Genomic DNA, 12,500 nt, shown 5'->3' on the forward strand with positions numbered 1-12,500 from the left:
CGTGCCAGACTGACGCACCTGAGGGCCCACCGGAGGTCATGCCCGGGCCCCGGCAGCGCATGGGCAGCATATCCCCAGACCTGGTTACCTGGCAGACTGGGACCTGCTGGCACCCTGGCCTTGCCGAGCCCCAGTTCTCTCCCAGGGCTCCACAAATCGACGACCAGATGGCCGAACTTCCCTGGAAGTCCCGATGAGGTGCCATTCGCCTCCCAGATCCCAGCGAGGGCTCCAGGAGGTCGGGTACTTTCACGCTTTGGGTCCCCTCTGTCACCTCGCGTGCAGAGTTTACAAGAAAGGAGGGTAATTTCCCTCCGGATTACTAGGGACAGGGTACGCCCGGACACCCCTCCAAGGCTGGTGGTTCTCTGCCATGGGGACCAGATAGGCTATGCCTGGGTAACACCTTCCTAGGCTACCCGGGGATTCCTTCCGCCAGGCCGACGGCATGTCAAATGGCCCAGGACGGGCTCCATGGCTCTTGGGCAGTCGTCCCCCCGGGCGCCCGGGGCTCCATCCACCCCGACGGCATGGAAAAGTGCCCAGGACGGGCTCCATGCGTCCCGGGCCTTCGTCCCCCGGGCGTCCGGGGCTCCATCCAGGCTGACGGCATGGCAGAGTGCCCGGGTCGGGCTCCATGGTTTTCAGGGTGGTCTCCCCCTGGGTGTCGGGGCGCTCCAGGCCGATGGCATGGAAAAGTGCCCAGGACGGGCTCCATGCGTCCCGGGCCTTCGTCCCCCGGGCGTCCGGGGCTCCAGCCAGGCTGACGGCATGGCAGAGTGCCCGGGTCGGGCTCCATGGCTCTTGGGCAGTCGTCCCCGGGCGTCCGGGGCTCCATCCAGGCCGACGGCATGGCAGAGAGCCTGGGACGGGCTCCATGCGTCCCGGGCATTCGACCCCCTGGCTCTTGGGCAGTCGTCCCCCGGGCGTCCGGGGCTCCATCCAGGCTGAGGGCATGGCAGAGGGCCCGGGACGGGCTCCATGCGTCCCGGGCATTTGTCCCCCGGGCTCTTGGGCAGTCGTCCCCCGGGCGTCCGGGGCTCCATCCAGGCTGACGGCATGGCAGAGTGCCCGGGTCAGGCTCCATGGTTTCCAGGGTGGTCCTCCCCTGGGTGTCGGGGCGCTCCAGGCCGACGGCATGGAAAAGTGCCCAGGACGGGCTCCATGCGTCCCGGGCATTCGTCCCGGGACGGGGTGGGGAAGAGTCCAGGCGGCTTCACCTCCATGCCCTGCCATCTGATCGGCCAGATTCCCTCGGCCATCTGGTCGCCCGCAACGCTTTCCTATGGGGGGACCAGATGGCCGAACTTCCCTGGAAGTCCCGATGAGGTGCCATTCGCCTCCCGGATCCCAGCGAGGGCTCCATGAGGTCGGGTTCTTTCACGCCTTGGGTCCCCTCTGTCACCTCGCGTGCACAGATTGCAAGAAAGGGGGGTAATTTCCCTCCGGATTACTATGGGGCAGGGTATGCCCGGACACCCCTCCAGGGTTGATGGTTCTCTGCCATGGGGACCAGATAGGCTATGCCTGGGCAACACCTCCCTAGGCCACCCGGGGCTTCCTTCCTCCAGGCCAAATGCATGTCAAATTGCCCAGGACGGGCTCCATGGCTCTTGGGCAGTCGTCCCCCGGGTGTCCGGGGCTCCATCAAGGCCGACGGCATGGCAGAGTGCCCGGGTCGGGCTCCATGGTTTTCAGGGTGGTCCTCCCCTGGGTGTCGGGGAGCTCCAGGCGTTTGGCATGGCAAAGTGCCCGGGATGGGCTCCATGCGTCCCGGGCATTCGTCCCCCGGGCTCTTGGGCAGTCGTCCCGGGGATCCATCCAGGCTGACGGCATGGCAGAGTGCCCGGGTCGGGCTCCATGGCTCTTGGGCAGTCGTCCTCCGGGCGTCCGGGGCTCCATCCAGGCCGACAGCATGGCAGAGTGCCCGGGACGGGCTCCATGCGTCCCGGGCATTCGTCCCACGGGATCTTGGGCAGTCGTCCCCCGGGCGTCCGGGGCTCCATCCAGGCTGGACGGTATGGCAGAGTGCCCGGGTCGGGCTCCATGGTTTTCAGGGTGGTCCTCCCCTGGGTGTCGGGGCGCTCCAAGCCGATGGCATGGCAGAGTGCCCGGGACGGGCTCCATGCGTCCTGGGCATTCGTCCCCCCCGGGCGCCCGGGGCTCCATCCAGGCTGACGGCATGGCAAAGTGCCCAGGACGGTCTCCATGCGTCCTGGGCAGTCGTCCCCTGGGCGTCTGGGGCACCCACCTCCAGGCCGACGGAATGGCAAAGTACCCGGGACGGGCTCCACAGGCCCAGGGAGGCTCTCCCCAGCCTGGCTAGGGTTCGTAAGCTGGGGACAGGCCATGGACTTCTCAGCCAGGCAGGCATCCTGATATGGGCCACCGTATTAGGCCTGAGATCTGCCCGGCAGGCCATCAGAACGATGGCCTGCCAGCAGAAATGCGTCGGGCAAACTTTACCGCTCGCCCGCCGCGGACGGACTTTTTCCGCACCCGCCGCGGACGGTCTTTTTCCGCACCCGCCGCGGACGGTCTTTTTCCGCACCCGCCGCGGACGGTCTTTTTCCGTACCCGCAGCGGACGGTCTTTTTCCGCACCCGCCGCGGACGGTCTTTTTCCGCACCCGCCGCGGACGGTCTTTTTCCGCACCCGCCGCGGACGGTCTTTCCCCGCACCCGCCGCGGACGGTCTTTCCGACCGACATCATAATTGACCCCACCTTGTCCGCCTTGTTACGGGCCCATGTTTAGCCTGGGGTATATTACGGTGGCGGACGGTCTTTCCCGCACCCGCCGCGGACGGTCTTTCCGCACCCGCCGCGGACGGTCTTTCCCACACCCGCCGCGTACGGTCTTTCCCACACCCGCCGCGGACGGTCTTTCCGCCCGACATCATAAAGGTTCCCCTGCGGCCAGGCTATGTTCCGGATGGCCGTGATGGGCTCACTGGGGCTCCCATCTCCAGTCCCACGACATGGCAATGTGCCTGGGACGGGATCCATGCATCCCGGGCAGTCCTCCCCCTGGCGTCCGGGCCTGAGAGCTCCAGTGGTCCTCACTGTGCCTGAGTCCCAGCCGGGGTCCCCGAGCCCTGCCCGGCGTGGGCAGGCAGAAGCCCTACCGCGAAGGCTCGGGGTGGGAAGCAGGGAGTCCTTTCGGTCCCGGCCATCTGGTCGCCCGTAACGCTTTCCTATGGGGCGACCAGATGGCCGAACTTCCCTGGAAGTCCCGATGAGGTGCCATTTGCCTCCCGGATCCCAGCGAGGGCTCCATGAGGTCGGGTTCTTTCACGCCTTGGGTCTCCTCTGTCACCTCACGTGCACAGATTACAAGAAAGGGGGGTAATATCCCTCCGGATTACTAGGGGCAGGGTACGCCCGGACACCCCTCCGAGGCTGGTTGTTCTCTGCCATGGGGACCAGATAGGCTATGCCTGGGCAACACCTCCCTAGGCCACCCGGGGCTTCCTTCCTCCAGGCCAACTGCATGTCAAATTGCCCAAGCTCCATGGCTCTTGGGCAGTCGTCCCCCGGGCGTTCGGGGCTCCATCCATGCCGACGGCATGGCAGAGTGCCCGGGACGGGGTCCATGCATCCCGGGCATTCGTCCCCCGGGCGTCCGTGGCTCCATCCAGGCTGACGGCATGGCAAAGTGCCCGGGTCGGGCTCCATGGTTTCCAGGGTGGTACTCCCCTGGGTGTCGGGGCGCTCCAGGCCGACGGCATGGAAAAGTGCCCAGGACGGGCTCCATGCGTCCCGGGCCTTCGTCCCCCGGGCGTCCGGGGCTCCAACCAGGCTGACGGCATGGCAGAGTGCCCGGGTCGGGCTCCATGGTTTCCAGGGTGGTCCTCCCCTGGGTGTCGGGGCGCTCCATCCCGACGGCATGGCAGAGTGCCAGGGACGGCCTCCATGCGTCCCGGGCCTTCGTCCCCCGGGCGTCCGGGGCTCCATCCAGGCTGACAGCATGGCAGAGTGCCCGGGGTCGGGCTCCATGGTTTCCAGGGTGGTCCTCCCCTGGGTGTCGGGGCGCTCCAGGCCGACGGCATGGAAAAGTGCCCAGGACGGGCTCCATGCGTCCCGGGCATGCGTCCCGGGCATGCGTCCCGGGACGGGGACGGGGTGGGGAGAGTCCAGGCGGCTTCACCTCCATGCCCGGCCATCTGATCGCCCAGATTCCCTCGGCCATCTGGTCGCCCGGATCCCCTCGGGCATCTGGTCGCCCGCAACGCTTTCCTACAAGGGGGAACCAGATGGCCGAACTTCCCTGGAAGTCCCAATGAGGTGCCATTCGCCTCCCGGATCCCAGCGAGGGCTCCATGAGGTCGGGTTCTTTCACGCCTTGGGTCCCCTCTGTCACCTCGCGTGCACAGATTGCAAGAAAGGGGGGTAATTTCCCTCCGGATTACTATGGGGCAGGGTATGCCCGGACACCCCTCCAGGGTTGGTGGTTCTCTGCCATGGGGACCAGATAGGCTATGCCTGGGCAACACCTCCCTAGGCCACCCGGGGCTTCCTTCCTCCAGGCCAACTGCATGTCAAATTGCCCAGGACGGGCTCCATGGCTCTTGGGCAGTCGTCCCCCGGGCGTCCGGGGCTCCATCCAGGCCGACGGCATGGCAGAGTGCCTGGGACGGGCTCCATGCGTCCCGGGCCTTCGTCCCCCGGGCGTCCGGGGCTCCATCCAGGCTGATAGCATGGCAGAGTGCCCGGGTCGGGCTCCATGGTTTCCAGGGTGGTCCTCCCCTGGGTGTCGGGGCGCTCCAGGCCGTCAGCATGGCAGAGTGCCCGGGACGGGTTCCATGCGTCCCGGGCCTTCGGCGCCCGGGGCTCCATCCAGGCTGACGGCATGGCAGAGTGCCCGGGACGGGCTCCATGGTTTCCAGTGTGGTCCTCCCCTGGGTGTCGGGGCGCTCCAGGCCGACGGCATGGAAAAGTGCCCAGGACGGGCTCCATGCGTCCCGGGCATTCATCCCGGGACGGGGACGGGGTGGGGAGAGTCCAGGCGGCTTCACTTTCGTGCCCGGCCATCTGGTAGCCCAGATACCCTCGGCCATCTGGTCGCCCGCAACGCTTTCCTATGGGGCGACCAGATGGCCGAACTTCCCTGGAAGTCCCGATGAGGTGCCATTCGCCACCCGGATCCCAGCTATGGCTCCATGAGGTCGGGTTCTTTCACGCCTTGGGTCCGCTCTGTCACCTCGCGTGCACAGATTACAAGAAAAGGGGGTTATTTTGCTCCGGATTACTAGGGAGAAGGGTACGCCCGGACACCCTTCCGAGGGTGGTGGTTCTCTGCCATGGGGACCAGATGGGCTATGCCTGGGCAACAACTCCCTAGGCCATCCGGGGCTTCCTTCCTCCAGGCCAACTGCATGTCAAATTGCCCAGGACGGGCTCCATGGCTCCTGGGCAGTCGTCCCCCGGGTGTCCAGGGCTCCATCCAGGCTGACGGTATGGAAAAGTGCCCAGGACAGGCTCCATGCCTCCCGGGCATTCGTCCCCTGGGCGTCCGGGGCTCCATCTAGGCTGACGGTATGGCAGAGTGCCCGGGTCGGGCTCCATGGTTTTCACGGTGGTCCTCCCCTGGGTGTCTGGGGGCTCCAGGCCGAAGGCATGGAAAAGTGCCCAGGACGGGCTCCATGCGTCCCGGGCATTCGTCCCCCGGGCGTCCGGGGCTCCATCCAGGCTGACGGTATGGCAGAGTGCCCGGGTCGTGCTCCATGGATTTCACGGTGGTCCTCCCCTGGGTGTCTGGGGGCTCCAGGCCGAAGGCATGGAAAAGTGCCCAGGACGGGCTCCATGCGTCCCGGGCATTCGTCCCGGGACGGGGACGGGGACAGGGTCGGGAGAGTCCAGGCGGCTTCACTTCCGTGTCCAGCCATCTGATCGCCCAGGTTCCCTCGGCCATCTGGTCGACTGGATCCCCCCGGGCATCTGGTCGCCCGCAACGCTTTCCTATGGGGCGACCAGATGGCCGAACTTCCCTGGAAGTCCCGATGAGGTGCCATTCGCCGCCCGGATCCCAGCGAGGGCTCCAGGAGGTCGGGTACATTCGCGCCTTGGGTCCCCTCTGTCACCTCGCGTGCACAGATTACAAGAAAAGGGGGTAATTTTCCTCCGGATTACTAGGGAGAAGGGTACGCCCGGACACCCCTCCGAGGCTGGTGGTTCTCTGCCATGGGGACCAGATGGGCTATGCCTGGGCAACACCTCCCGAGGCCACCCGGGGCTTCCTTCCTCCAGGCCAACTGCATGTCAAATTGCCCAGGACGGGCTCCATGGCTCCTGGGCAGTCGTCCCCCGGGCGTCCGGGGCTCCATCCAGGCTGACGGCATGGAAAAGTGCCCAGGACAGGCTCCATGCGTCCCGGGCATTCATCCCCCGGGCGTCCGGGGCTCCATCTAGGCTGACGGTATGGAAGAGTGCCCAGGTCGGGCTCCATGGTTTTCACGGTGGTCCTCCCCTGGGTGTCTGGGGGCTCCAGGCCGAATGCATGGAAAAGTGCCCAGGACGGGCTCCATGCGTCCCGGGCATTCGTCCCCTGGGCGTCCGGGGCTCCATCTAGGCTGACGGTATGGCAGAGTGCCCAGGTCGGGCTCCATGGTTTTCACGGTGGTCCTCCCCTGGGTGTCTGGGGGCTCCAGGCCGAAGGCACGGAAAAGTGACCAGGACGGGCTCCATGCGTCCCGGGCATTCGTCCCCCGGGCGTCCGGGGCTCCATCCAGGCTGACGGCATGGCAGAGTGCCCGGGTCGGGCTCCATGAGTCCGGGGCAGCCCTCCCCCGGGCGTCCGGGGCTCCCACCTCCAGGCCGACGGCATGTCAAAGTGCCCAGGACGGGCTCCATGAGTCCGGGACAGTCCTCCCCCGGGCGTCCGGGACACCCATCTCCAGGAGGCCAACGGCATTGGCAAAGTACCCAGGACGGGCTCCATGGGTCCCGGGCAGACCTCCCCCGGGCGTCCGGGGCACCCATCTCCATGAGGCCAACGGCATTGGCAAAGTACCCAGGACGGGCTCCATGGGTCCCGGGCAGCCCTCCCCCGGGCGTCCGGGGCACCCATCTCCATGAGGCCAACGGCATTGGCAAAGTACCCGGGAAGGGCTCCATGGGTCCCGGGTAGACCTCCCCCGGGCGTCCGGGGCACCCATCTCCATGAGGCCAACGGCATTGGCAAAGTACCCAGGACGGGCTCCATGGGTCCCGGGCAGACCTCCCCCCGGGCGTCCGGGGCTCCCACCTCCAGGCCGACGGAATGTCAAAGTACCCAGGACGGGCTCCATGGGTCCCGGGCAGCTTCCCCCGGGCATCCGGGGCACCCACCTCCAGGCCGACGGCATGTCAAAGTACCCAGGACGGGCTCCACGGGTCCCGGGCATTCCTCCCCCAGGTCGTCCGGGCCCTAGAGCTCCGGTGGTCCAACCTGCGCCTGAGGCCCAGCCGGGGTCCAAGAGCCCTGCCTTGCGTGGGCAGGCAGTCAGGAACCCTACCGCGAAGGCTTGGGATGGATGGGGAGCCGGGAGTCCTTTCGATCCCGGCCATCTGGTCGCCCGCGATGCTTTCCAATGGGGCGACCAGATGGCCGGGCTTCCCTGGAAGTCCCGATGAGGTGCCATTCGCCTCCCGGATCCCAGCTAGGGCTCCATGAGGTTGGGTTCTTTTACGCCTTGGGTCCCCTCTGTCACCTCGCGTGCACGGATTGCAAGAAAGGGGGGTAATTTCCCTCCGGATTACTAGGGGCAGGGTACGCCCGGACACCCCTCCAGGGCTGGTGGTTCTCTGCCCGGGGGACCAGATGAGATATGCCTGGGAAACACCTCCCCCGGGTGTCTGGGGGCTCCATTCTCCGGGCATACGGCATGGCTCAATGCCCAGGACGGGCTCCACGTGTCCCGGACAGACCTCCCCTGGGCGTCCGGGGCACCCATCTCCAGGAGGCCAACGGGATGGCAAAGTACCCGGGAAGGGCTCCACGGGTCCCGGGCAGCCTTCCCCCGGGCGTCCGGGGCTCCCACCTCCAGGCCGACGGCATGTCACACTGCCCAGGACGGGCTCCCTGGGCCCCGGACAGACCTCCCCCGGGCGTCCGGGGCACCCATCTCCAGGAGGCCAACGGGATGGCAGAGTAAGCGGGAAGGGCTCCATGGGTCCCGGGCAGCCCTCCCCCGGGCGTCCGGGGCTCCCACCTCCAGGACGACGGCATGTCAAAGTGCCCAGGACGGGCTCCACGGGCCCCGGGCAGCCCTCCCCCCCGGGCGTTCGGGGCACACATCTCCAGGAGGCCAACGGCGTTGCAAAGTACCCGGGAAGGGCTCCACGGGTACCGGGCAGTCCTCCCCCGGGCGTCCGGGGCACCCATCTCCATGAGGCCAACGGCATTGGCAAAGTACCCGGGAAGGGCTCCACGGGTCCCGGACTGGCCTCCCCCGGGCGTCCCGGGCACCCTCCTCCAGGCCGACGGCATGTCAAAGTGTCCAAGACGGGCTCCATGGGTCCCGGGCAGCCCGCTCCCGGGCGTCCGGGGCTCCCACCTCCAGGCCGACGGCATGTCAAAGTGCCCAGGACGGGATCCACGCGTACCGGGCAGTCCTCCCCCGGGCGTCCGGGGCTCCCATCTCCAGGCCAACGGCATGGCTCAATGCCCAGGACGGGCTCCATGGGTCCCGCGCAGGCCTCCCCCGGGCGTCCGGGGCAACCATCTCCATGAGGCCAACGGCATTGGCAAAGTACCCGGGAAGGGCTCCACGGGTCCCGGGCAGGCCTCCCCCGGGCGTCCAGGGCACCCACCTCCAGGCCGACGGCATGTAAAAGTGCCCAGGACGGGCTCCATGGGTCCCGGGCAGCCCGCCCCCGGGCATCTGGGGCACCCATCTCCAGGAGGCCAACGGCGTTGCAAAGTACCCGGGAAGGGCTCCACGGGTACCGGGCAGTCCTCCCCCGGGCGTCCGGGGGCTCCCTTCTCCAGGCCAACGGCATGGTTCAATGCCCAGGACGGGCTCCATGTGTCCCGGGCAGACCTCCCCCGGGCGTCCGGGGCACCCATCTCCAGGCCAACAGCATGGCTCAATGCCCAGGACGGGCTCCATGGGTCCGGGGAGGCGTCCCATGCGCCTCCGGGCTTGGGAGCCCCGGCTGGGTCCAGGGGCCCGGCCGGGCCCCGGGTCGGGTGCTCCGGCCCTGGTCCCTGTCTCCCAGCCTACCGCACTGCCAAGGGCCTAGGAAGGGGTTCCGTTGTGCCCGGGGAGCCTCCCCTTGCTTGTCTGGGTTCAGGAGCTCTGTCCGGGGCCCCTAGGGGCCACGGGGAGGGCGGCCTCCCCACCCCGGGCTCTGTCCTTGGTCCTGCTGCTTGGCAGGGTGCCCGGGACGGGGTCCGGAGGGACCAGGGAGGCGTCCCATGCGCCTCCGGGCTTGGGAGCCAGGGCTGGGTCCAGGGGCCCGGCCGGGCCCCGAGTGGGGTGCTCCGGCCCCGGGCCCTGTCCCCCGGCCTGCCGCACTGCCAAAGTCCCGGGACGGGGTTCCGTGGTGCCCGGGGAGCCTCCCCGTGCTTGGCTGGGTTCATGAGCCCCACCCGGGACCCCTGAGGGCCCCGGGGAGGGTGGCCTCCCCACCCCGGGCTCCGTCCTGGGTCCTGCCGCGGGGCAGGGTGCCGGGGACGGGGTCCGGCGGGCCCGGGGAGGCTTCCCCTGCGCCTCCGGGCCTGGGAGCCTCGGGCTGGGTCCAGGGGCCCGGTCGGGGCCCCGGGTCGGGCGCTCCGGCCCTGGGCCCTGGGCCCTGTCCCCCGGGCTGCCGCTCCACCCAGGGCCCAGGACAGGGGTCCGTCGGTCCCTTGCAGGCCTCCCCAGATTGTCAAGGTGTAATCGGGCCCCGGGTCGGAGGGCCCGCCGGCCCCTGGCAGCCTGCATGGCTGTGGCCCGGCTGGGGCCCCGGGCCTCCGGCCGGCCATGCCCCGGGCGCCCGCTCCCTCCTTCGTCGGGGCACAGGGCGACCAGATGGCGTCCCTTTCGTGCCCGGCCATCTGGTCGCCCGGATCCCCTCGGCCATCTGGTCGCCCGTATCCCCTCGGCCATCTGGTCGCCCCTCTCCCCTCGGCCATCTGGTCCCCCGGATCGCCTCGGCCATCTGGTCGCCCGCAATGCTTTCCAATGGGGGCGACCAGATGGCCGAACTTCCCTGGAAGTCCCGATGAGGTGCCATTTGCCTCCCGGATCCCAGCGAGGGCTCCAGGAGGTCGGGATTCTGAATCAGGGGAAGGCAGGACTCGGGCCCTCCCGCCGGGGCCCCCAGGGGCCTGGATACGCACCTGCTGCTCAGCCCCCTTGCCGATGGGCCTTTTCCTCCGAGTTTGCTCAGGCAGGCCCCCGCGAGGTCTGGCCATGCTGAGACGGTGCCAGGCAGCACCCGGGCCCGCCCGCCGGGGCCCCCAGGGGCCCTGGAACGCACCTGCCTCTCAGCCCTTTCCCGATGGTCCTTTTTCTCCGAGTTTTTTTCCACAGTCCGACCTCCGATAGGTCCGGCGGTTCCGAATCAGGGGAAGGCAGGACCCGGGCCCGCCCGCCGGGGCCCCCAGGGGCCCGGGTACGCACCTGCCGCTCAGCCCCCTTGCCAATGGGCCTTTTTCTCCGAGTTTGCTCAGGCAGGCCTCCGCGAGGTCTGGCCATGCCGAGACGGGGCCAGGCAGCACCCGGGCCCACCTCGCGTGGCCCCCAGGGGCCCGGGTACGCACCTGCCTCTCGGCCCCTTCCCGATGGTCCCTGTTCTTAGGAGTTTGCTCAGGCAGACCTCCGTGAGGTCCGGGGATGCCAGGAGACTTTTTCCCGGCTGTACTCTCTGATCGATTGGGCACTCTCGGTCCGTTTAGGGATGGACTGCTTGGCCAGCCTCGGCTGTTGTTTCAAGCAAGGAGCTTCCACCCCGCATGGACCGTCCGACTCGAGGGCCTGCCTGCCGCCCGGCCCCTTTCAACCCAGCAGAGCGAAGGCCGAGCGGCCCCGGCAGCTCGTGCCCCCCAGTGGTCCGACCCGAGCAGGAGGGGTCGGGTGGCGCCAGGGCCTCGGATGCCTGCTGCCCAGCAGGTCCGTTAGGCCCCGCGCGCCACTCCGCCGCCCCTCTCTGCCTCAGCACGTTTCCACAGCAGCTCGGAACGACCGTTCCGAGGGGTGCCGCCGCCGCCAGGCTCCGGCACCCCTGCGTCTCGCTCAGGCTGCGCCTCGGCCCGCCTCTCCCTCCCGGGGGAGACGGCTGGGCCTGCCGGTGCCCATGCGGCCGGCGCACCTCTCCGCACCCCTCCGGCGAGCCCTCCCGCCCAGGCGGGTGGGCCGCTTCCCCTGACAGGCTCCCGAGAGAACGGAGGGTGGCGCGAAGGTGTACGGTCGGGGAGATGGGCACGCGGCTCCCCACCCCGTCGTCAGGTGCGGCTACCTGGTTGATCCTGCCAGTAGCATATGCTTGTCTCAAAGATTAAGCCATGCACGTGTAAGTACACACGGCCGGTACAGTGAAACTGCGAATGGCTCATTAAATCAGTTATGGTTCCTTTGATCGCTCCATCTGTTACTTGGATAACTGTGGTAATTCTAGAGCTAATACATGCCACGAGCGCTGACCTCCCGGGATGCGTGCATTTATCAGACCAAGACCAATCCGGGCTCGCCCGGCCGCTTTGGTGACTCTAGATAACCTCGGGCCGATCGCACGTCCCCGTGACGGCGACGATACATTCGGATGTCTGCCCTATCAACTTTCGATGGTACTTTCTGTGCCTACCATGGTGACCACGGGTAACGGGGAATCAGGGTTCGATTCTGGAGAGGGAGCCTGAGAAACGGCTACCGCATCCAAGGGAGGCAGCAGGTGCGCAAATTACCCACTGTAGGAAGGTAGATCCCTGACTATGGTTGCCCCCAACTTTTTGCCTGGTGTTTTGCTGGTTATCTGACTTAGTTGACCTGGGGCCCTGCTAATCAGGACCCCAGGCCCACTGCTCTCTCTGTTAAAATGGATTCCATGTACCCTAGGTACATATCCAATTGGCACTGGGCCCTCTCCAAGTCCCTGTACCCAGGGCTGAGGTGCACCCAGAAGTCTCCCAGGGGCTGCAGCATGTATTATGCCACCCCTGGGCTGACTAACTAAATCTGACACAACTGGCTGCACGACAGCTGGGGCAAGGTGGTGTAATCACCCTTTGCTGTAGATATAGTATTCCTATATCTAAACCTAAATGGGCACACAGATCTCCTATCAGTCACTCCTATGGCAGGCCTTAACAATCCTGCAGGCAGAGTGCTTGGAATCGTGTGAGATGGTGCTCTGGCATGAGCTGAGCCTGTCTGCGGCTTTCGGGATCCATGCCTTAGCCGTTTCCATGATATCGCATACCATATACTCTTAAGTGCATTATAATCCTCGCGGTTAAATGCCAACTCTGGTATCGCTTTATCAAAACATGTCGAGTAAGGTGTCATACGAATTGGAATACTAACCCCTCGCCAATTCT

This window comes from Lissotriton helveticus, chromosome 9 (genome assembly GCF_964261635.1).
Source record: "Lissotriton helveticus chromosome 9, aLisHel1.1, whole genome shotgun sequence".
In the NCBI taxonomy this organism is placed as follows: domain Eukaryota; kingdom Metazoa; phylum Chordata; class Amphibia; order Caudata; family Salamandridae; genus Lissotriton; species Lissotriton helveticus.